The sequence below is a fragment of the Amblyomma americanum genome, chromosome 10 (genome assembly GCF_052857255.1).
Source record: "Amblyomma americanum isolate KBUSLIRL-KWMA chromosome 10, ASM5285725v1, whole genome shotgun sequence".
Taxonomy (NCBI): Eukaryota; Metazoa; Arthropoda; class Arachnida; order Ixodida; family Ixodidae; genus Amblyomma; species Amblyomma americanum.
The window spans coordinates 77628766-77653044 of NC_135506.1; the positions used below are offsets into that span (position 1 = coordinate 77628766).

At 44.6% G+C, this 24279-nt stretch overlaps 1 long non-coding RNA gene, 1 other non-coding gene and 1 pseudogene across 3 annotated transcripts in view; 1 reads left to right on the forward strand and 2 right to left on the reverse strand.

Moving 5' to 3' along the window:
- Window positions 1-23631, reverse strand: part of LOC144106650 (uncharacterized) — a 58277-nt pseudogene extending 34646 nt beyond the window's left edge. The window contains exons 1-2 of the transcript XR_013309081.1: window positions 23387-23631; window positions 21404-21629 (exon numbers count right to left, since the gene is read on the reverse strand). The product of XR_013309081.1 is annotated as an uncharacterized LOC144106650 (transcript). The remainder of the gene's footprint in view (window positions 1-21403; window positions 21630-23386) is intronic.
- Window positions 702-21396, forward strand: LOC144106655 (uncharacterized). Its single transcript, XR_013309085.1, has 4 exons — window positions 702-906; window positions 1067-1130; window positions 12734-12837; window positions 20722-21396. It is a non-coding gene; the product is annotated as an uncharacterized LOC144106655 (long non-coding RNA).
- Window positions 16792-16864, reverse strand: TRNAP-CGG (transfer RNA proline (anticodon CGG)). The gene has a single exon. It is a non-coding gene; the product is annotated as a tRNA-Pro (tRNA).
- Window positions 23632-24279: the final 648 nt, after the last annotated feature.

Below are 24279 nucleotides of genomic sequence, written 5' to 3' on the forward strand. Positions count from 1 at the left end.
TTTCTCGACTGATCTTTCGTTATCAACAATGGTAAAAAGAAAATTTGGAATCTCACCAGAACATTATGCCACGCACTCTGTAACTCGGAAAACCAGACAAGCACAATTACACCTTAGCCCCCTACTTTGCAAAGACTAACCAATACAAATATTCATATTTCCCGCACTTATTTGCAGTTTTGTATTTTAACCGTTATATTTTATTCAAATTGAGTTTTTCTTGGCATCATGAATATTGATTAATTCTATTTTTGGTCATCCTTCCTGGACCAATGAGGCTAGCAGTATTGTGTAAATAAACAAAACTAAAATAAATAAAATAAACTGTCGCTCGGAGCACAACCTCGGTTATGTTACAAGAGGCTCCCATAGATGGCACCGGCCACACCAGCGACGAGTTCGAAACGTCTAGGCAAAGCAACAAACCCGTCTTTTTCTTTGTGTTTACTTCAGCCCTTCCCCAGTAGTAACCAGCCTCCGATCCTTTTTAAAATTCCCGGTCCCTAGCAACATTTGTTTGTGTTGTTTTGTCCAGTTTAAACCAAGAATCTTGAAAATGATTGCAGTATAAAGGCTATGAATTTTATGAACACCTTCATTATGTTTTTGTTTCTATGTCATTTGAATTTGTTGGCATTATTTGTGTCTGATCATGTGACTGCTTTGTATTTCGCAGACTGATTTGAATCGGTCTGGCTGGTGAGATGCTGTCACGCTGTCAACGCCAGAACGCTGTCCTGCGTGCCTGTTTTTTTCTGCAAGAGCTGCTTCTGGATTGTTTTCTAGCTGTTGCAATAACTGGTGTACTGTGGAGTAATTTTATTGCCCTATTTTGGCACCGTTCTATTGCTGCAGTCGTTGCACCTTCTTAACTAGAGTTGACTGTTGCCGGGTCACCAGCACGAGGTATTTGTGCCCTTTATGCCAAGCTGAATTTGCTTTCCAGCAATCCCAAAAGAGGCATGTGCGAAATAAGCATCACGGAGCTGCGAGCTTATCTCGTAAGAAAACCTATGCATATGATCTCTGTTCCAATGTTTTTCTCCACCGTCGCAAATTGTCGCAGCACCAGGAGCAGGAGCATGGGTTTGTGACGAGACGCAGCCCGCTTCAGTTCTCTTCCAGTGCCGGTGAGAAAGATGCACGTGTTCTTGATGTTTTTGTTTGTGCATGCAGCATGAAGTTTAGTTTAGTTTATGGGGGTTTAACGTCCCAAAGCGACTCAGGCTATGAGAGATGCCGTAGTGAAGGGCTCCGGAAATTTCGACCACCTGGGGTTCTTAACGTGCACTAACGTCGCACAGTACGCGGGCCTCTAAAATTTCGCCTTCATCGAAATTCGACCGCCGCGGCCGGGATCGAACCCGCGTCTTTCGGGCCAGCAGCCGAGCGCCATAACCACTCAGCCACCACGGCGGCTCCATGCAGCATGAAGGAATATATGTTCGCTTGTGTACAGATGAGCACGTTTATCTAGAGCTCTCGCGCTGTGTTCTGTAGAGAAGAAAAAAAATTTTTTGATGTAGTTTTTATAGCAAATTGTTTATTTAATAAGCTTCCTATGGAATGACAATAGCACAATCGTTGGGTCTCCAGCATAGCAATTTGACTTGTCCTGCAGCACAGCACTCAAGATGTCAGCTCACATCTGTACATATGACCACATTACAAATTATACACAGAGCAGGGAAGGAACACGAAGAGCAAATGGGCTTCAACCCGAGGGTTATTCAAAACGCGGTACCTATATGCGCAGGTGCAATCACTGAACTTGCCAAAGAGCAACAGCAGAGAGAAAGGAATCCTGCACAGAATAATCTTTCATGGCTTCCATGTTTATCTGCTGATTTGGAGGGCTGAGTGATAGCGCCAGCATATATAAAGCACTACATTTGAATGAACCTACGTCCAGCGTTTAACCTGGGTTTTCTTGTGCTGTCGTTCAAGCACAAAACTATATAGACACCAGCAGCAGTGACCAATTAGCCCATGTTCGTGCTTTGACAAATGAGCAGTATTTCAGTTTGAGAATCGAGACCCAGTAGTGCTACAGTTTGTACATGGGGCCTTTCTTGCTAGAAAATTGTTCTTACAGCTGGTGGAATACATAATGGTTTGTTTCTGTGAAGTGTTCACAATTTTGCACTATTTTTACACTGTAAAAAAATGGAGACCTGCTGCTCTTGTGAAACTTTTATTCCTGTCCATCGCATTCTAGCCTGCATCATCTGAGTGTATATTCATAAACCGCACATATTGTACGAGGCAAATAAAACAAAATGATAAGAAGCAGTGGCTACCCTAATTCTTATAGACGTAGGGAGCAAAACTTGACTGAGCAAGTTGTGTTTTAATGGTCTGCAAAATATAGTAAATAATAATGGGCAGGGAATGGTAGCGAGAAGGCAAGATAACTGATGGTCATTATGGGTAACTGACTCGATTCTAGAAGGCAACCATAGCAGGGAGCGGCAGAAAGTTAGGTGGGCAGATGAGATTAGGAAGTTTGAAGGAACAATATGGCCGCAGCTTGCACAGGACTGGGTTAATCGGAGAGTTATGGGAGAGGCCTTTGTCCTGTGGTGGGCGTAGCTGGGCTGACAATGATGAAAAAATATATTTAACTGTCTAGAAGAAGTGCAGCAGGAGGCAATGTCACCATACGGCTTGGTTGATGGTCTGCAGGTTGTGTTCAGAGCTGTGGATCTTTCGTGTACAAGATTTTTACAGAGTCGTAGGAAGGAAATGTGGATAGCGTTATTGGAGAAAAACAGGAGAATGAAAATAATTTTTTTAGCCGTGACATGCGAGAACTGTTGCACCTTTCTGCGTACATTTTGCCATGCCAGTGCCACACCCAACCTAGCAACGTGATAAAATAGGAAGGGTGGCAGCTATGTGAAAGAAACCCCTATTATGCTACCTGTGGAAGCAAGGCTGCCATAACCAAAGACACTCGTTAATCCGTAGATAAGGGAATGGCGAGTGAACACCATCAAGGTTAGCCTGCACAGAACATACAGTAAAAACTTTGTGATCTTTGTGCTACGCCTAGGTTACCCCACTTCAGGAATGCATTCGTGCATACTGCGCCATGTTTACTTGCCATGCTTAAACACTGAGCGTTGCCAGTAAACAAGTCTTGGTGGAAACTTTTCCTTTTGCTTGCCTTTGGCACACTCGCCCAGGATGGTTAAATTTAGATGCAGTGTGGCCGCGTCTCCTATCCATTAGCTGCACTCTTTCACTTGGCGCTTCCTGGAACGCTGGACCATGCTGAAAGCGTTTCGAAGTGTCTAGCGGCGTCTAGAAACAGTGTGTGCCACCTGAAGGCTTTCACTCTCCCACGGATGTGCACAGAGCACCTGCGAGGCATTTCTAACTCTTCAAATGTCACCAGTCACGCATCCTACTAATGTGGCACATAGTTTGAGGCACAGCTTGCTTGCATGAGGTGGTGGCTGCGGCTTTTAGGGGGCATTGCATATGTGGCTCTTGCAGCAAAAAAAGGTGCAATGTTTTCAGGGAATCTCTCTTTGGTCATCTTGTGATGATGAAGTGTATTCATTAGTGCGTAACAATTTCTGTTAAGGTGTCTGTAAGGGATCTGTGGATGCCAGTGGCTTTGTTTGAACCATCCATCCTTTTGTTGCTGGCCCGGCGTCGTGAAGCGGCGATTTCGCCTTGCTAATCCCCGTCAGTGTGTTGTCAAGGAGCGAGCAAGGCAAGGTAGACAGATGTTGACCAGCCGGGGCCATAACAGAGGCAGGGGGAAAGGAAGGGGCACGTTTTCCCAGAATTCCTCGAGGCCCCCGTTTTGCGGCGACATTACGGCTGCGCACGGAGACACGAGCAGTGACCCTGTCGGCGCCCAAAGACAACAACACTCGAGAAGCGGGCCAGCAGAACAAAACGCAGCTGAAAAAAAAGAGCTGCCGCCGCACATTCAAAGGCAGCAACGACATGGTTGGCACCACTTTCCAAATTTTGAGGGATGCCTGTCAACAGTCGTCACGAAGTCGAGTAGTTAGGAGCAGGGTTCAACGCTCCCGTTTGTTGCTCGTGGCAGTAGCGGCTCGGTTGAGACCGATAATTTCCCTAATGCGCGGAGTCCCCAGGGTCACGAGTTTTCGGGAAGCCTGCGACCCGTGAGAGTGTTTTAAATGAATATTCGTGTGTTTCTTTTTTTAATTTGTAAGGGAGAGAGCTTGAGTAATACTGTGCAAGTATGGGGCATGGAACGTAAATCTAGTGGGCCAATCATTTGAGGGCCCATTCCCGGAATGCCATTTTCTTAAAGAAATTTTGATGTTCTTTTCAAGTTGTGTATGTTAGGGAGAAAGTTTTGAAAATTGCAGAAACTAGAAGGCATGCCATGCAGTTTGTAAAGCAAACCTGTTGTATGTTCTGATTATGTGGTGCAAAATGTTGGGTCTTAAAAACTGGGTCCCGGAGCCAGGAAAATTGTTCTGGACTACGGTCAGATGTAATGCATCCAAGGATATGCCGAGTAGAGGCCTCCCCTAACGTTACCCAGTTCCACCTTTTTTTGATCTTTTTGCTGCTTAAATTTCCTCTTGTGCATCACATTGCGTGTAAATGTAAACAGCTTAGAACATGATATTGCTTTGAGGGATTAGCGACGAAGCTGTTATCGCTGTGAAGCGGGCAGGCAGGACACCGCCATGTTGTCAACGCAAAGTATGCAAGCAACGCAAAGACCGCAACGCGAAATTAATGTGCTTAATGCGCTTAAAACCAGTCTGATACAATTTTAAAATTATTGTAGACTGCTTGCTTACAGTCCAGGCGAATAATGTTTGTTCCTGCTTTTGTACCGTGAATGTGTCGTGTACGAAAGTGCGCTTGGCGCCGCTAGAAACAACGCTAGCAACGTTAGGCAACGCTCGAAGGCCCTGGAAATCTCGATGGAGTTCCGCGCTGCTCCTATGACTTGATAGGCTATTGACTTGATCGCCATTGAAACCGCCCGTGTAGCAGCGCTTGATCGCCTTTGAGTCAATCGACTATCGGTTCGAGGGCCCTCGAAATGGCCGTGTGACAGGGGTATTAATCCGTCACAAGACCGTCTCTGACGGGGCAACCCTGTTGCGAAGAAAACCTTCAGTTAGTCAAGGCAACCAACCGTCTCTGATGCGGCACCCCTGGTGCAAGGAAGGAAGGAAGGAAGAACCAAGTGGGCCACAACTTTACTAGCGCAGATGGCAAGGATCCTGTCACTATAGGAAGACAGCACAGGGGGAAGTCTGAAGGCAAGGAAGGGGCGACAGGGCCGGAACAGCCATTTATCGGCAGTTCGGGAAAGCCAGCTGCAGGAGGGAGCATCAGCATTCGAGAGGACCTGCAGAGAGATGGCGGCGAGGAGTGGCCGCTTTTGGGGAGACCAGCCGCAGAAGAGAGGTTGTAGAGAAGGCCCTAGGAGTGGGCCAGCAAAGAAGTCTGCTGCACGGCATGGAGAAGCTGCCATTTTCCAGCAGGTGGAAGCAAAGCGGCACTTCCACAAGGAATGGGGTCTGAGAAGGAGGATGTCGAGATGGCGCATTGCAACCCCCTGCAAGCAGGCGGCGGCAGACGGACAGTGGCGACCTACGACTGACAGCAGCGCACTGCTTCAAGGGCGCGAGTCCTTTCCATTCTTTGCGCTGGCACGAACGCCACTGTCCAAATAAGGCTTTCAGCATCCATAGAAGCACGCTTTCTTCATTTAAATCCCGATAGGAAAAAGCACCAGGAAATGGGAGATGAGGAGCACGGCGATGGCGCCGGGGCACTAGATGTTCCGACAGTGTCGGCTGTGTCGACGGACCAGACTTTGGATAAACAGCTTCTGCTGGTAGAATGGCAAATTGAGCTTGCAAAACTGCAGGCTATGCAGCGGTGAGGCAGAGGAGAGAGCTTGGGCTCACCAGATGCAGAGGACACACATGGCGAGTTGAGGCGCTTCTCAAAGCTGCTCACAGGAGCTGTCCCAAAATTTCCGACGGACGCCGAGGTTCCAGTGTGGTTTGAGTCGACTGAGAACACGCTCCAGGCATACGACGTCCCACAAGGCCGGTGGGGGCAGATCATCTTCCCGCTAACAGCAGAAAAAGTTCAGTTTATTTTCAACTCGCTTGACATCATCTCAGTATAAAGAATATGACGCGCTCAAAAAAAACAGTCCCGGAAGAGCTGAAACTTTCTGCAGGAGAATACCACAGCCAGTTCCGAGGCTCGCATAAAAGAACAAACGAAGGGTGGTGGACATTTGTTACGCACATCCAGAGTTACCTGCATTTGTATCTTGAGCCGAGAAGAATCAAAACCCTAGAGAGACTAACCGCGTTATTAGTGGCAGACTAGGTAAAGAGCCAGCTGTCGGAGGAAGCACTAAAGTATATAATCCTTCAAGAAGGGAAGGAGTGGGTGAAGGCGCCCGAGATGGCCACACTCCTCCCAATGATTGAGGAGGCGGAGGGTAAGAACAGCGCCGACAAGAAATCTGAGCAGAAGAAACTCGAGGGTCCCAGCATTCGAAGTATTGCACAATTGAAGGAAAGGGGTACGCCGTTGGCATTAAAGGCTCAGGGACCGGACGCTAAGTCGTACTCTAGTGGCTGCTTCAGGTGCAGCGCAACCGGACATCTGAAACCGAACTGTCCTCATAACTCAAGCCAGGCCACACCGAAGGCACTCAGCACGAACGTGAATAAACTGTCCGCGTGGGTCACTATAGGGCATGTAGGAGGCGGGCGTGGCAAGCTGAAAGCATTAGCACTCCACTGTAGGGATAGACAAATCAACGCCATCCTTGACATGGGCGCTGAGATTACGGTTGTAAGGGAAAGTGTCATGCCACCCGGGCTGACAAAGCCTCACGGGAACATAAGTTTGATTTCCGCCTTTGGAGAAAAAGTGCAAACCAAGCTTGCGTTATTGCCACTGGCTATACATAGTGACAAAGGGGTTTTCGCTAATATAATGAAAGCTGTACCAGTGCTCTGCTCCCTCACTGAAAAGTTGGTCACGCAGACGGATTGCCTGCTGTCGCAGGAGGCGTGGGAGTCCCTCAAGGTAGAAGGCAAATCCCAAGGCATTGCAGCTTCAGGCAAAAGAAAAGCTGCAAACTACGGCCCACAAGGAGGGAGTAGTCTCTGAAGATAACGAAGTCACCGAACACCCAAAAACACCGGGTAATGGGAAAAGCATGGTGGAGGTGTTCAGGGAGGAACAACAGCAAGATGCTACCTTGCAAAAGGCATGGAAACGTGCAGGCAGGCAAGGGAGGTATGTCAGTAGTCAATGGACTTGTCTACCACACGGATAGGTTAGTTGGGCAGCCGGTAATGCAACTTTTACTGCCTAAATCCTGGTGGGCAGAGGTCCTTGAGACAGCCCATGAATCGAGCTGGGGAGGCCATTTGGGGTTCCGGAAAACCAAGGCTAGGATTAAATAGTTTTTTTGGCCAGGGCTACAGGAAGACGTCCGGCGACACTGCGATAGCTGTCACGGCTATCAGACACGGTCAGACCTATGCAGGGCGGACAAAGTGCGAATTCCGCCTTTGGCAAGGCCCCATTATCCCTTCGAACAAGTGAATGTTGACGTGATCGGACCACTGGAACCTCCATCAGGGAGGGGTCAAAGGTACGCGTTGTGTATCATTGATATATGACCTCGCCAGCCCAAAGGTTTTTCTGTAAGAAACTTGAAACCTCATATTGCCATGTTGCACGCTCTGTACAGAAAAACCTTGGTTCACTAACAATTGATGATCCGTTTCTTGTGTCTAATTCCCTGGCTGTTGTCGACTATTTGAAGTGTCATAATCCGGGTTCGTGCAGTATGTTCAGCATAGATGTTCAGGACTTATTTTATTCACTTCCGCACAATAGTCTGCTACGATATGTTCGCAAGTGTATAGAAGATGAGAATGATGAAAGCGATTTCATTTCAAAATGCGGGATCTCTGTGGGGGCCTTTTTGGAGCTTTTATCGTTTTATCTTAAGTCCACCTTTGTTGAATGGGAGGGGAGGTTGTACACTCAAAAACAGGGGGTGTGCATTGGTTCAAAAGTGGCTCCTGTACTAAGTAACATCTTTCTCAGTTATGTAGATAAAGCTGTTAAGAGTAATTTGGGTGCCAATACAAAACGCATCTTCAGATATGTGGATGATTATCTTGTTTTTGTGGAACACGACGACTTCAATAGGCAGGTCGATAAGGTGTAAAAGATTTTTGACGAAAGCGGACACGGCCTAACTTTCACCTGTGAAAAACCTCAAGGGAATGAGTTACAATTTTTAGATATAAGATTGGCAACGAAGCCAGATCACGTGTGCTGGTCCTTCCTACAGAGATCAGAAAAGCCTTTGCTCAGTTTTCGTTCGGCGCATTTGAAGGTGGTTAAATGTGGCATTGCAGTTTCTTGCCTAGGTGCTGCCATTGCCAAGTCATGCGTGCATGGTATCAGCACAAGTTTTAATCAGCAGGTTCAGAGGCTAAGAATTGCGGGCTTTCCAGATGATGTCTTAGTACTTGCTTGTAGCAAGATAATTAAAAAGGTCAAAAGGGGAGAATCTCAGGATCATTCACAAAAAGATAAAAAGAAAATTGCTGTTCTTCCGTACATTCATCAAACTTCACACCGTTTGAAGCAAGTGGGCAGCAGGTATGGAGTTGATGTTTTATTTTCTGCACCTAACAAGCTCGGCAAATTGTGTGCCATTGTAGATAGAAAGGCCAGGGAAGAGGAAAAGAAACGAAGAAAAACAAAAAGAGGGTGCCAGATAAAGCATGGCCTGAGGTTTGTCCCTAGTGCTGAAGGGGTTGTGTATGAAGTGCCGTTCACGTGCGGGAAGACCTACATAGGTCAAACAGGAAGGTGCTTAAATACCCGCCTACGAGACCACAACACTTCTCTGAAAGGGGCTCCATCCTCAAATCTGGCTTTACATTATAGGGACTGTCCCCGGAATAACCAGCCTGATTCTTCTGAAAAATCATGTACACCCATCTTTAATAAAACTAGAATCCTGTACAAACACAAAGATAAACTAACAAGAGAAATCAGTGAAGCGTTTCATATTCATAAAAACATTGACTCATGCGTGAGCACCCCCTCTGTAACAGTTCATGATTGTGAACTAATGTATCTGGATTTAAGTGATTGATTTATCACTGTGGCTTTTGGTGTTGCGCACGCGCCCGTGATTGTCAAATGAGTATATTTTGCGTGTTTTTTCTAATAAACTTTCAGTTGTTAGTCAGCGCCGGTCCTGTCGTCGTCTTCTTTCTTTGTCCCTCGTCTACGCGCTGTTATTCCCAGCTGACATAAGGTCATGTGAGGTGTCAAAAAAAATGCAATATATCATATTTACTTGACCAATTTGTGCAAATTATTTCGCGAGCACGTCCTAGAAAACTCAACAAACGTCATAATGTGCACTATACCTATATACCCTATATTGCCGCTTATACGTCAGCCCCACAACTTGGACCCTCGCCTGTAAAAAAAAACAAAATAAAGTTGATAACAAATACAGGTCAACATATAACACCCCCTCCCCCGAGATTTAGGTACTCTCCATTAACCCTTACCTCCAACTGTTCCCAATTCAGGCCTCGGAAAACGTCCTGTAAACAGGTGGTGAATAGCATTGGTGAGATTGCGTCTCCTTGCCTGACGCCCTTCCTTATTGAAATTTTATTTCTGATTTTATGGAGGACTAAGGTAGCTGTGCACTTGCTATATATATCTTCCAGTATTTTGCCATTAGGCTCTTCTACACCCTGATTCCGCAATGCTGGTATGGCTGCTGAGGCTACCACTGAGTTGATTGCTTTCTTGTAATCAATGAAGGCTATATATAGGGCTTGGTTATATTCTGCGCATTTCTCTATCACCTGATTGATAGTGTGAATATGATCAATTGTGGAATATCCTTTACGAAAGCCTGCCTGATCATTTGGTTAATTAATGTCTAAGGCTGCCCTGGCTCTATTAGCGATTACCTTAGTAAACACCTTGTAGACAACGGACAGTAAGCTGATCGGTCTGTAATTTTCCAAGTCCTTGGCATCTCCTTTCTTATGAATTAGATAATGTTGGCGTTTTTCCAATCTTCTCATATGGCCGAGGTCATAAGGCATTGCCTATACAGGGTGGCCTAGCACAATCTCCCCTCCGCGCTTCAACAGACCTGCTGTTACCTTATCCTCACCAGCTGCTTTTCCCCTCTGCATTGCTCCTAAGGCTTTCTTTACTTCCTCTTTCGTTACTGGCGGGATGACACATTGGTGTGCGCTACTATCTCTCGCATTAACGTCCTGATTACATTGGCTACTGTATAGATGTGTGTAGAACTCTTTGGCTACTTTAACTACCTTCTACATGCTGTTAATGACATTGCCCTCCTTGTCTCTTAATGCATACATCTGGTGTTACCCATGCATAGTTTCCTCTTCACCGCTTTTAGGCTGCCTCCGTTCTTTAGAGCATGCTCGATTTTTCTCCACATTAAACTTCCTTATCTCAGCTACCCCTTGAGCTTATTTATTAACTTCGATAGCTCAGCTAGTTCTATTCTGTCTGAGGGTTAGATGCCCTCATGCTTTGGCGTTTCTTAATCAGATCTTTCATCTGCTCAGATAGTTTGTCAGTATCCTGTGAAACAGTCCCACCCCCTATTTCTACTGCACACTCTATAATGATAGCTGTCAGATTAATGTTAATTGTATGAACATCAAGATTGCCTTCCTTAGTTAAAGCTGAATACCTGTTCTGCAGCAATATCCTGAATTCCTCTATTTTCCCTTTTACCGCTAACTCGTTAATGGAGGTCCTCTTCACTAGGTTCTTCCGTTAACTCTTAAGTCTAAGCTAATTCGAGACCTTACCATTCTGTGGTCGCTACAGCGCACTTTTTACAAGGATGTCCATATCCTAAACGATGCCAGGTTGAGTGCATAGTATGAAGTCGATTTCATTCTTAGTCTCACCATTGGGGCTCTTCCAGGTCCACTTCCTGTTCTCTCATTTGCGGAAGAAGGTATTCATGGTTCGTAAATTATTTCTATCAGCGAATTCTACTAATAATTATCCCCTGCTATTCCTAGAACCTATCCCCTAGTCATCTACTGCCTTGTCGCCAGCCTGCTTCTTGCTGGCCTTCGCATTGAAGTCGCCCAATCAGTACAGTGTACTGTGATTTTACTTTGTTCATTGCCGATTCCAAGTCTTCATAGAAGCTTTCAGCAGTCTGGTCATGATGGCTGGATGTAGGCACGTAGGCCTGCACCACCTTCAGCTTGTACCTCCTATTGAGCCTAACTATAATAGCTTCCACCCCCTCTTTAATAGTGTAAAACTCCTCTACGTTGCCAGCTATATCCTGATTAATGAGGAATCCCACACCTAGTTCTCGTCTATCCGCTAATTTGCAATAGCATAGTATGTGCCCATCCTTTAGTACTGAGTACGCGTCATCTGTCCTCCTAACTTCACTAAGCCTATGACATCCCATTTAACGCCCACTAGTTCCTCGAACAGCACCGCTAGGCTAGCCTCACTAGATAAGGTTCTAGCATTAAACGTTGCCAGGTTCTGATTCCAATGGCAGTGTGTCCGGAGCCAGAGATTCTTAGCACCCTCTGCTGCGTTACAGGTCTGGCCACTGCCCCGGTCAGTTGCTCCGCAGCCGCTGGGGACTGAGGGCCCAGGGTTAATTGGTTTGTTCATGGAAGATTGTGGCCAAATACTACATCAGGGTGGCCAAATCCTGTTCTGGTGAGAGAGTGCGTTGTCGGTTTTGGTCACCGAGATCAGGCCGCACCCCAGGCCTGGTTATGCAATTCCATCGACACACAGAACTTTCTTTTTTTAAAACCCGGTGGAGAATTGCACGGTACGAAGATGGGAACCCCGATCCTCTTGCACGTGAGGCGGATGCTCTACCTCTACGCCATCACTGCATCCTAACATGATGCGCATCTCAACACAAGCTCATATTATGCTGCGTACTTGGAATCATGAAATTCACTTGAATCTATGTTCCTGAAATGTTCCCTTCCATGCAACACCATTTTTCATCGAGACCACATTATCCAACTATGAACGCCGTGTCAGTTTGTGAAATGTGCACAAGTACAAGGCATCCATTGGTACCTATGCACTGCTTTTGGCAATTTGCTCTTGCAAGTGGCAGTTTTGACTAGAAATCAGGTTTAACCGAATGGTCTTAAAGGAGTAGAGAAACCAACTTTTGTGTTTTCTCACTTTCAAATGATGCGCAGCACATTAAAAATCAAATGGCCATGGAGATTGCACCATGAAGCGGCGAAAAATTGAGAATTGACTTTTTTTCCTTGACATGTTGCGTGACTTTGTGACATCACAACCTGCCCACTGTGGCAGGTGGAAATTAATGACTGGTCGAGAGAGGCCACATGACCGGGCATCATCATAACCTGCCCACTGTGGCAGGCGACTCTATGAAACTGCTCCCGCAACACCCATGGACGACAGACAGTAACATAAGGTTAGTAGGGCTTGTGGCCAAAACCTAGGCAAAAAAGAACTAGCATGGGAGGGATCTCTAATGCTAACTCTTAAGGGGAGGGTTCCAAATATGCAGGCAAAGGTGTAACCGACGCTAAGTGTTTCATATTGACATATAGCAAAATAAATGCCAGACTTTTGTGACATTTACTTTTTCTCATTACTTTTTCAGTTTACATCCTACCAACACTGAGGTTTGGCTTCTATGGTGCCATGTGTCATTTCAACAATAGCAACAGAAGGATTCTAGAAATCCTGGACCACAGTGGGATCAAGGTATGTGTGCACAGATTGAAGGCTTTCCTCACATGTGACTATATCTGGAAATCTTCCTATCAGCGTACGAATGCTGTAAAAAATGGGAAAGAAAAGAGCAAGCTGCCTCACAGACAAGTAAAAGTGACGAGAATAAGCTGAACTACAGATTTGGTAGACAGTAACCCTCTTGGAGACTGCTTTATGCATTCATTGATATTTCAAGTCTTTTTAGTTGGTTTTCTTCAACCCTTTTTTTCCTACTTGATTTTCCAATATATTTGCCTGTGCAATAAACTAGAGTAAGTAAATTTGTCATGCTGCAGTTCTAAGAAGACACGTATATAAAGACAGTTATTTTTTCCAGTTATTCCAACATAACAATTGGTATAATTGTGTCAGTTCATTACACATCTCACCTTTATGTACATGAACAGCAATTTCCCTTGTAGTGAACCCTCTATTAAAGTCGCACTGCTGGCCTCGTATGTATATTTTGCAAAATGAAAGAGAAAATTTGATTTGAACTCTTTCATTAGGATAAAACAGTGTGGTTTTTAAGACAGACCACTATAGTTTGATACAACTTAAGTCTGCAGTGAAACTCCGCCCACTTGCAGAACCGCCACATGGAATTCGTACTCTATGAAAAAGTAGTCAGTTTTTAGAATAAAAAAAAGAAGCTAATCACAAGACAAGACTAAACTACAAGATCACGAATTTTGCTGCCTGTGGTTTGTTTGAGATAGTGAAACTTTAAAACGGCGATTTCCTTGACTGGTGCGATTCGTCAGCGGAGCAATGCAGGATGCTGCAGACCATGACTCATTGTTACCAAGTGCGATTTTTTAAAAGTTTTATCGTACTGTAATATTCTATTTTTATCTGTTGTTAAATTTTCTCCGGAAAGGTAGTCTCATACCTTAAAGGGACGCTGAGGAGAATTTGAAGTTGGCTTGTATTGATAGAATAACACCTCCTAATCACACAAAGACCTGCCTCACTTAAAACAAACCTCTTCGAACATAGAAAAGAGCAAGAACTGAAGTACAGGTATAGTGAACTAGACAGGTGTAGTGGGGCGACGGAGGCCGGAGAGCAGCGGCATTGGTGCGAAAACCACGGAAATCTTGAGCCATCGCGTGGTGGCGCTAGTGCACTTTTCACCTGAAAGGTGTGTGCTGTGTCCTGCCGCGAGCAGTGGCATGTTTACCGGTTGCCTGCAGTTTCACGTGCCCACTTCGCATTTTTTTTTGTGTGTGTGTGCAGTATACAGAGATAAAATGATGAGATGAAAGACACTGAATGTAATTCAAGGGCTTGCGGAAATTCACTTCATCCCAAACTTTTAAAAAAAGATGAGAGTATCAAACGCTTCTCCTGCAAGAACGGATTTGAAGAAAACTGTGGCAGCATATAACTTGGCCTCAGTAAAAACTTTCCAAAGATTTACATCATGAATGAATTGTTCTTAAATGTGCATAATGCAGCCAGTTTGAATATTCACTCACATTTCTGGAGCTCTCTTTTTCATCAATAAACACTAGAAAAAAATACATGTGGCATAGAGTTATCTGCATGCGTAACCTGCAAGCTCAGTTAATGAACTTGAAATCTGCTAGCTGAGGTTCCGATGAGCTCAGAGCAACTCGTCTTAATGTGGCATAAAAATTAGCTACGATATATTGAAATAAACATGTATCCCTCGCACATATATTTTGGTTGTCCTCTGCACTTTCATGCCCTGTCGTCTGCTCAAAAGCCCTGGTAAGGCCGTCAAGCTGTTCTCAGTGTTTGCCAAGGAGCAGATTAGTAGAGACGTTCAGAAGATTTGATTTTATTTGATTTGTCACAGGCTACATGGCATACAGCATTTTGAAAGAATACCCTGGCCAGCCGCGGCAGACGTGTTTCGATGAAGGCGAAAGAAAGGCATCCAAGTACTGTTCAGTGTCAGTGCACGTTGAAGAACCCCTGCGGTGGCCTAAATTCATGCTTAGCCATCCACTATGGCATCTTTCATAGCCCACGTATTGCTTTGGGGAGGTAAATGCCATATCTCCCATACATGTTGGTATACTGCAGGCATCCCCTTCCTGAGGACAAAACACTGCAGCACATGTGCCACACGGGCACAATAATGGATTAAATCGCTAAAAGTACACTCAGCCGTGTGAATGGGGTTGACGTATGCACCCATCAAAAGATTATACAGTTTGACTACAGCGCCATAACATACTCACCGAACTCATCAGCACATCAGAACTCTATACCAACGGCATCCAATATATTGTGGCTCTTATGGGGAATTTATTTTCCTGTTTCCATAAGGCTGCCTGTGACACTCACAAGCTTCCTTTTATGCGCTCGAAGGTATGCTCTTTTTGCACTAAAGGCCGGCCCGTTCGCCAAAAAATCCGGTGCCGGCGTCGCCGTTATGAGCGAAAAATAACAAACATGGCTCTGGCAGGTGGTCTTCAGAGAACAACCAAGGAGGCAGGTGGGCCACCTAGGTCATGTGACCTAGCAGCGTCATCACAACCTGCCCACCGGATAGTGAGCAAACTGCCCACCATCGCAGGTGGCAGTTAAATGAATGATTGGTCGCTCGGGAAGAGCAACCTGGGCTACACAAGGCCTATACCGCTGGGAGCACCTGCCATCACAGGGCAATGGCACATTGCCTAACCGCTGCACCACTGCGCTAGGATGGGTATGAGGAAACCCAGAGATGTATGAACTAAGTCGAGAATGACCATATATGGGAATTACGCTATCGCGTCATACGCTTAAGGCGGAGCTTAAGTGTGCCCTCCAATTTTTGTGCGAGGTATCAGTGCAAAGCAAATATTGTGCGATTCCCGTCAATGCTGGAGAGTTTAATTTAAACACAGGATTTAGACCAATCTATCTTTATGTTAGTCGATCAAAGCACTAGTTTACAGAGTAATTTCGTGCATCATCTGAATAATTTTTTCCAGCCACTATCCCGGCCATGGTGACTGCATTAATTGGAAAATTGGAGGAATGCAATAACTGCTGCGCGTGCTATGTATGTCGCGGGCAAACAAAAGTCTGGACCATGCTTCGGTGGTCAAAGTTTTCTTACACCTTACCTAGCGAATATTAGTAGATGTTTCACGTATATACAAGCAAAATTTACTTTTGCACGTAAAGGGAGCAAACATTTTTATTTCTGTTACGCGACGCGGCAGAAAGGTTTGAGCGCTGAAGCGTGGTCCATTATTCCGCCCGTGGCAGTATGCTCTTGTGGATTCATAAGCAAATGGGGAGTGTCAGTGCATAGCACAGAACCCTAAGTAATTGCAACCAATCCACAACACCAAATGGCTCCAACAACAAGGAATCAATCTGATAGACAGGCCGTTCGTGCTTTGTAGCCGCATTCAGCTCCGCAAGCTTTGTCGGAGGCAAATCATGGCCTCTGATGGGCAACTTTTTTGCAGACATTGCTGGCATGGTACGCATTCAGTATTGTCGAACATGGGCATCGTGAGTACACTGACCCAATGAGTGGGTGAACTTCGCAGCAAGCAAGCGCGCATAGTGCGCACAGCGAGACTCCAGCCTGCTTCAGGCAAAGGGACCTGCAGCGCTACCTGCCAGTGTCTATGCAAACAGCCTCGGCGCGCCGCTCGCCCTCGCCCCGATACCCCTATCTAGTTCACTGTAGTACAGGTATCGCTACTACAGGACAACTTTGCAAGTGCAGGTGCGATGACATCTCCAAAATAACACTATGATATATATATATATATATATATATATATATATATATATATATATATATATATATATATATATATATATATATATATATATATATATATATGATGGAAGCCAACAGTCACCGAAACCACCAATGTGCATTAAGGAATGTTTCTATTTTTTTAAAATTTGTAGTGCCCATCAAGTGGTTTAAAGAAAGTTATAAAGAAGCAGAAAAAACAACCATGCCGCCGGTGGGATCTGAGCCCACGGCCTCCGAATACCGCGTCCGGTGCTCTACCAACTGAGCTACGGCGACGGCTATCCAATCTGCTGCTTTTGAGGGTACTTATGTTTTGCGTGTAAGCGAACCTTGAGAGTGTTCACCAGCGCCACCCTTGTCCGTAGCGACGGACGCAGCACGTCCTATATTACCACGAGTGTGACGTGGAACGTCATCTAACGGTGAGGGCGGAAACTGTGCAAAGAACCCTCTTATGCTACCTATGGCATCAAGACTGCCAGGACCGAGACCCTCGTTAAGCTATTAGCAGACAAGGTATTCGAAGGTCGTGGATTCGGATCCCACCAGCGGCATGGCTGTTTTTTCTGCTTCTTTATAATTTTCTTTAAACCAATTGATGGACACTACAAATTAAAAAAAAAAACATTCCTTAATGCACCTTGGTTTCGGTGGCTGTTGGCTTCCTTCATATGTTTGTCAAACAAGCCCCTCATTTCATTTGCCTTGTCTCCTAATATATATATCAAGCAATCATTTTATTTCCTTAGAAAAGGAGGAGTACGGGACTAAAAGCTCGGACAGCTTGACAAGGTCCCGACCCCTTGCAAGTTGGCATGACAGCAAGATGACGGCCAGTCATACACAAGAAATAAAAAAAGCATCACAAAGCAATGGGTAATACAGAGTGAAACGAGACGGCAAGCAATCAGACAAAAAAAGAAGGTAATACAAATAATCAACACACATAAGCAACAGTGGTGAATAAAATAGGAGAATAAAAAGGCATGGTCTAGTCTTGCAAATAAATAAGTTGACAAAAACGTCTAATGCGAGAGTTTCAGTTTCTGGAGGAATCAAAATTTTGTCGCTCTAATAAGTTTAACAGCGAAGGTAATGTATAAGATAAACATTGTTCATCATAGGAGGTTCTCAGGGTGGGTACGAACCACATTTCTTTATGTCGGGTCTGACGAATATATGTATTCTCTCGGAGTTTTGCCAGATGAATTGTATCATCAATGCCAAATTTTATGAAACTTTTGTAGCACACAATCAACCTATAATTATAAAAACAAAACAGAGGAAGAATTTCATATTTAGAAAAAGTGGTTCTGTGGAGTACGTATAATGGACGTCAGCTATGTAACAAACAGCTCTTTTTTGTAGCAAATGTAGTTTTTGAAAGTTTGTCACACCAGTTGTGCCCCACCACATGATGCAGTACTACATGACAGATACCACCAGAGCATTGTACAACATTAATTTTACCTTGGTCGGGAGAATGCCATGCAGACGAGCAATGACACCAATGGCAGATGACAATTTTGATTGGAGGTGATCAACATGCTCATTCCAGGTAACGTGCTTTGAAAAATGCACCCCAAGGATATTAATGGAATCGACTATCTCTAACTGTTCACTGCCCAGACACAAATTCATATTAGTTGTCAACAACTTTCCTCTAGGCGTGTACAAGATTACTTTAGTTTTCTTAGGGTTGATTTTTAAGCAGTTTATCACAGACCAGCGTTCTAAGTCCGACAGCGTCTTATTAGCGTTTATTTCTATATCTGTTTCCACGTTGCCTGTAATAAAAATGGTTGTGTCATCGGCATACGAAACGAATGTAGCGTTATCTGTGCAGCATACAATGTCATTTATGTAAATTAAAAATAAAAGTGGGCCAAAAATGCTTCCTTGCGGTACACCAGTGGCAACTGGCTTCCTTGAATATATTACGTTATCGGCATCTACGAACTGTGACCTGTGGGACAGATAAGATGTCAAAAGCGAGTGGGCGGTTCCACGTACACCATACATTTCTAAATTGTTAAGAAGAATGGAATGATTAATTAAATCAAAAGCCTTAGAGAAATCTGTGTAAATGCCTAGTGTCATATGCTTACGGCTGAATGCGTCTAAAATTATTTCTTTTTGGCTCAGGAGGGCTGTTTCCGTTGACCATGTTGAAAGTCTGCAATCAAATGATGACGGTTAAAGAATGATAGTAATCGCACATACATTATTTTCTCAATGCCCTTAGAAAATACTGGAATTATTGATATATGTCGATAATTATTTAATGCAGTTTTATCACCGCGCTTGAAGACGGGAACAACGCGGGTAATTTGCATTCTCTTAGGAAAGGTACCTGTTGATAATATTATGTTATAAACATGGGCGAGAATAGGGCTTGTAATATCGAGCACATGCTTTACAGGGCAAATCTGGATACCGTCGGCATCTAGCGACTTGCTATTGCTTGTAGCTCTGATACATGAAAAAACTTCAGGGGAGGTGGTTGGAGCAAGGAAAAGCAATGCTCCATTCCTGCTTACTGGAAGAAACTGAGCATAGTTAGTGAAGCTGTGTTCTACGTCCTGTTGCGATGCTAGAGTAAAGACTTCATTAAATGCATCTGGTATTGCATCTCCGGAAATTTGCTGCCCATCATGTTCCAATATATCAGAAATAGCTGAGCAGGAGTTAGGCTGCAACAACGCATTCAATTTGCGCCAAAGTACATCACTTCGTTGGTCAGCAGGGTCACTAAATATTCCTAAAAAATAAGCATCTTTGGCAGCTCTAAGTTTATTTGTTAAACTGTTTCTATATTTCTTAAACTTCTTAAGCAAGGCTTCATCCCTAGATTTCACAAATTTGGCATATAAAACATGTTTTTGTTTAATCATGTAAACAAGCTCACGGGTCAGCCAAGGTTTCCGCGCTTTAGATGGCCTCATAATTTGTTTGCGTGGAAAGTGTGTATCATATAATGGTTTAAAAATATTAATAAAAGTGGAATATGCAGAGTCACTGTTTTGTGCACGATAAACGCTATCCCAAGTTTGCTGAGCAATGGCATGGTGAAAAGCCTCCAGATTTGATGGTGTGATTGAGTGAACATAAACTGGTTCCTTAGTTTTCTTAGTCATATGATTTAATTTACTCACTAGTAAAATGATACCTAGATGGTCACTGATATCAGTGTACAGAATGTCGGCCTCTAATGAATGAATATTTATGTTTGATATGAACACATCTAATTAGGAGGCGCCGTCAACAGTCACGCGTGTTGCTGTAGAAATTGTATTTGAAAAACCGCAAGCTGTAATCAGTCTGGAAATCCTTTTGCAGCGGAGAAGATGACAGCATGTTTATATTGACATCACCTCCTAAAACTAGACTCATTTTTCCTTCTGTTGCGTAACTGAAAAGCTTTTCAACGAAAGCAAGAAAGCGGGTGGCATCACCTGATGGTGGCCTGTACACAACAGAGAACAAGTTTGTAAGGTTTTGTAGTGTTAGAACCTCATAATCAGAAGTTATACCAGTGAAATCGTCGACTGGTTAAGCAACAATATCATCAAAAGCGCTACACCGCCCCTCGATTATCCTATCGACTACAGAAGAACGGCTGATAACCAGAAAGCAAGAACAACTGTGATGTGGGCGTTAACCAAGTTTCGGTTAACATTATGACTGTAATCGGTATTCCGAAGCTATATATTAAAATGCTCAGTTCATCTGTGTTATTTGTGAGCGATCGAACATTTTGATGAAAAAATGCCCCCCCATTGCTGGTTTTTTTATCTGATATAAAATCCTTTACCTCGGATGGCACACAACCCATATTTTAAAATAAGGGGCCACAGGAAAAATGGACACAACTGTTGTTCCTACGTCATTTTCTGCAAATCATCAAGATGGCAAATGGGGACAATGGAGCTGCCTTCTGACTTCCGGGCGAAAATCTTGCCATTACGATACCAGGCATATTTCCAGCCGAGTTCTTTCTTTTTTGCTGCTGACCGCTACAAATCGGCGTTTCAAGGGAGGAGATAAGTGTTCATTGATGAAAATCGGAGTGCTGTGCTCCAACTCTAACTGTATATCTTCTGTTGTAAGCCGTTTTTTCTTGCTTTTTCTAGAAAAAGGTCGCGCTTGGCCCTGTGTGTGAACTGCACCACAATGTTAGGGCTATCAGCGTTACCGCTTGTCCTAACCTGGTGGCAAACTTCCACATCAGAATCCTCGAAAGGTACATCAAGTGCACCTGCAAGTTTTCTGGTTATGTCCATGGTGTTTTTTATTGGCTCCGTTGGTACACCTTTGATTTCTATGTTGAAACGCCTGGCATGCTGTTCATTTTGCATGAGCCTTACTTCATGATCCTTGAGTTTTGCGAGCAGGGCATCTCGGTCCTTTTCCAGACCCTCCGCTGTCTTCCTTAGATCAGAGTTTTCATTTTTCAGCTCACTCACAAATGTTTTCATTTCCTCATAGTTCTTGTTCGCAAATTCCAAGAATCCCTTCATTTGTCTAATTTCTTTCCTTAAGTTTCTTTCCAGGCATTCGCGCAGTTCTCTAAATTCATTCTTCAACTCCCGTTTAAGTTCTTCGAAAAGTTTAGATAACTCTTGCTTGCCTGTGATTGCTACCAGAGCGCGGGACAAAACGGAGATAAGCGAACACGAACGCGAGTGAAATAACAGAAATAACAGTTTATCCGCACGGGAAAAAAAATGTATGAGCATGAACAGGTAACGTGGCAGCAGTAGCTATGGTGGAACATGCATCCCACTATTTAAGAGGAGCATAAAAATCACCGACCTGTACAGGCGGAAAGAAACCATTTAGGATGCGTGCTCGTGGCCGCAACCGCTGCTGCGAAGGTGCTTCTTGCAGGGCTTTTAAACCAAGCGGCTTGGGATCCCGCACAGGCGCACTGCGGTAGACGGTAGACACGGCCACGGCCAGGATGCTTTTTCTTGGGGCGATAAGCGGCGCAGCCGGGGTAGATGAAGTCTTCTTCCTGGCAGTTCCTAGCAGCTGTGATCTGTACAGGCAGAAAGAAACGATTCAGGATGCATGCTCGTGGCCGCAACCGCTGCCACGAAAAGTTAAAATAAAAAATATAAATGGTAATATAAGTACATTTCACTGTCTCTGGTTTCACTCTTTGTAGAGCCACGTACCCAACCACATTCACAGAAACATCATATCTCCTTTGAAATGAGGCATACAGCTGAGTACTTGTTTTCAATAAGAAAAACCACAAAACAGGCATCAAAACCAGATGATGAATGATATGGCGCGTGTGAACAATGGGAACACCGTACGGCACGCTACGGTAAACATTAGGTTTGCAGCTGCCTCGAAAGGGATTGACGTCATTCGAAGCCCTTGTGTTAATTGCAAACCACATATTGTATGATAACGGTGCCTGCATACAATGCGAAGCACGTTCCTTCTCCCCGCGTGTTTCCCGGTAAAGATTAAGGCTGCACAAGCTACTCCGAGTGTAAAAGTACCTAACAGCATAGAAATCGTATATCATCGAACATCACGGAATCGCAGCGCTAGCAGACAAGGACACAGGGAGGACACAAACACACACTTACGCTGAACTGTCAACTTTATTTTGAACTTGTCTGAACCGTGCCTTATATGTAACAGAAGGGCATTAACACGCAAGTGCGTTTACTGCACAGATACGACGGGAATAGTCTCAGTCATGTTTTGATAGTGCATTCAGGGAGGGTTTGATCTCGACAAGAAAGACCGGCACGAAAAAAAAAAACGCAAAGCAGTCAAGGCTCGGTCGAGTTTCCAATCGCGAACGCACCAAGAAAAGGTATCAAGGAAAAAGCCAGGCATAAACATAAGTGGAAAAAAGCGAGACATTAAAAACAGGCGATGAATAGGTATAAAATCAAGTCAGAAAAAGGCATAGATGAGACAACAATTAACACGCAAAAATTCATGAAAAAGAAAAACGTATAACAAGGGTGCAGGCTAAAAAATTAACACAGCCAAAAAATTCAATGGGGCGCTAAAAGCAGGTAAAAAGATGACGTAAGTGAGGCAACAATTAACAGGCCAGAAAAATAGATGTGATGAGAGCTGAGGTAGGTGCCGAAAACGGTTAAGGTGGCCTCGAGAACAGTGCAATCATACTGACCCAGACAGGTATGCGATCGTTTTCTAAAAGGGCTACTGAAGGCACGCTGACGCAGCCTGCTTTCATGTTGTCAATGATGGCTGCTTCAATGATTTCCCGAGTTAGCTGGTTTTTGTTTTTTGCCAAGATTCTGGTGTTCGCAAAGATTGGAGGGCGGCTCTTGCCGGATGAGCAGTCACGACAGTGGATGGCCAAGTTGCTTGATTTTTTATCTTTCACGTTCAAGTTGTGCTCCTGCATATCATACTGATCATAAAGCAGTCGTGAATGTCGTTGTGAAGTGATAAAGGGTAATGTAAGTACATTTCATTTGTCTCTGTTTTCAGTCTTTGTAGAGCCGCGTGTGAATTTTCAAGTGAGGTCGCAATGGGTAATTGGGTGTCGTTTTACAGCTTCGCTGTCCAGCCACCTTCACAGCGTGGATTGGAGCCACATTTTTTTTTGTTTCCAGTGCTTGTACTTACGCCATCACACCGGCAGCAATGGCTAGCCTGTGTATAACGCGTGCACCATATTACGACCCCACCTGTAAGAGGGAAACCCTGCCTCGGGTAAGCAATGAAAACAAACACCGCACGCTGAGTACTTGCATGCCAATTAAGAAGAGTTATTTCCGTTCTAAACCAACTCACGTTAAAAACGCCGCCACCGCCATAGTCACTCGCATTCGATCCTCGTGGCACCCTAATTCTCTCGAATCAGCTGTTAAATATTAGTTGCCGCTCTCGTTTAATATTCTACACGTTCGCGATGGCTTTACCTGTTAAGCACAGGCCTGCTCGTCGCGAAATGCGGTTCGAAATGAACTCCGCGTCACATCGTGAAACTACTCCGCTGTGTTTGTTTACGTTTCTCGGATTTGTGCTAGGCTACAGGCTCGTTTCGACTTGCAATGGATACGGACTCGTGAAGTTGTGATGCGGGCAGTGAACTGCTGCAAAATATTAATAATAATAATTGGCTTTTGGGGAAAGGAAATGGCGCAGTATCTGTCTCATATATCGTTGGACACCTGAACCGCGCCGCAAGGGAAGGGATAAGGGAGGGAGTGAAAGAAGAAAGGAAGAAATGGTGCCGTAGTGGAGGGCTCCGGAATAATTTCGACCACCTGGGGATCTTTAACGTGCACTGACATCGCACAGCACACGGGCGACTTAGCCTTTTTCCTCCATAAAAACGCAGCCGCCGCGGTCGGGTTCGAACCCGGGAACTCCGGCTCAGTAGTCGAGCGCCCTCACCACTGAGCCATCGCGGCGGGTTGCAAAATAACGCAAGTGATGCAAAACATGACGTCGCATCTGGTTTAAAAAAAACGTCATGACCGGCAACTTTTTTTGCATCATAGGTGTTTAGCGATATATGAGACAGATACTCCGCCATTTCATTTCCCCAAAAACCAATTATTATTATTATTATTTGAGTCGAGCCGAGCATTGCTTTCAGTAGCATTGACCAGTCGGTGGGAAGAGCGCGGTCGTGTTGCACCCTCGCGTCTCTAGAAAGATGCCTGCCGTGTGCGCCCAAA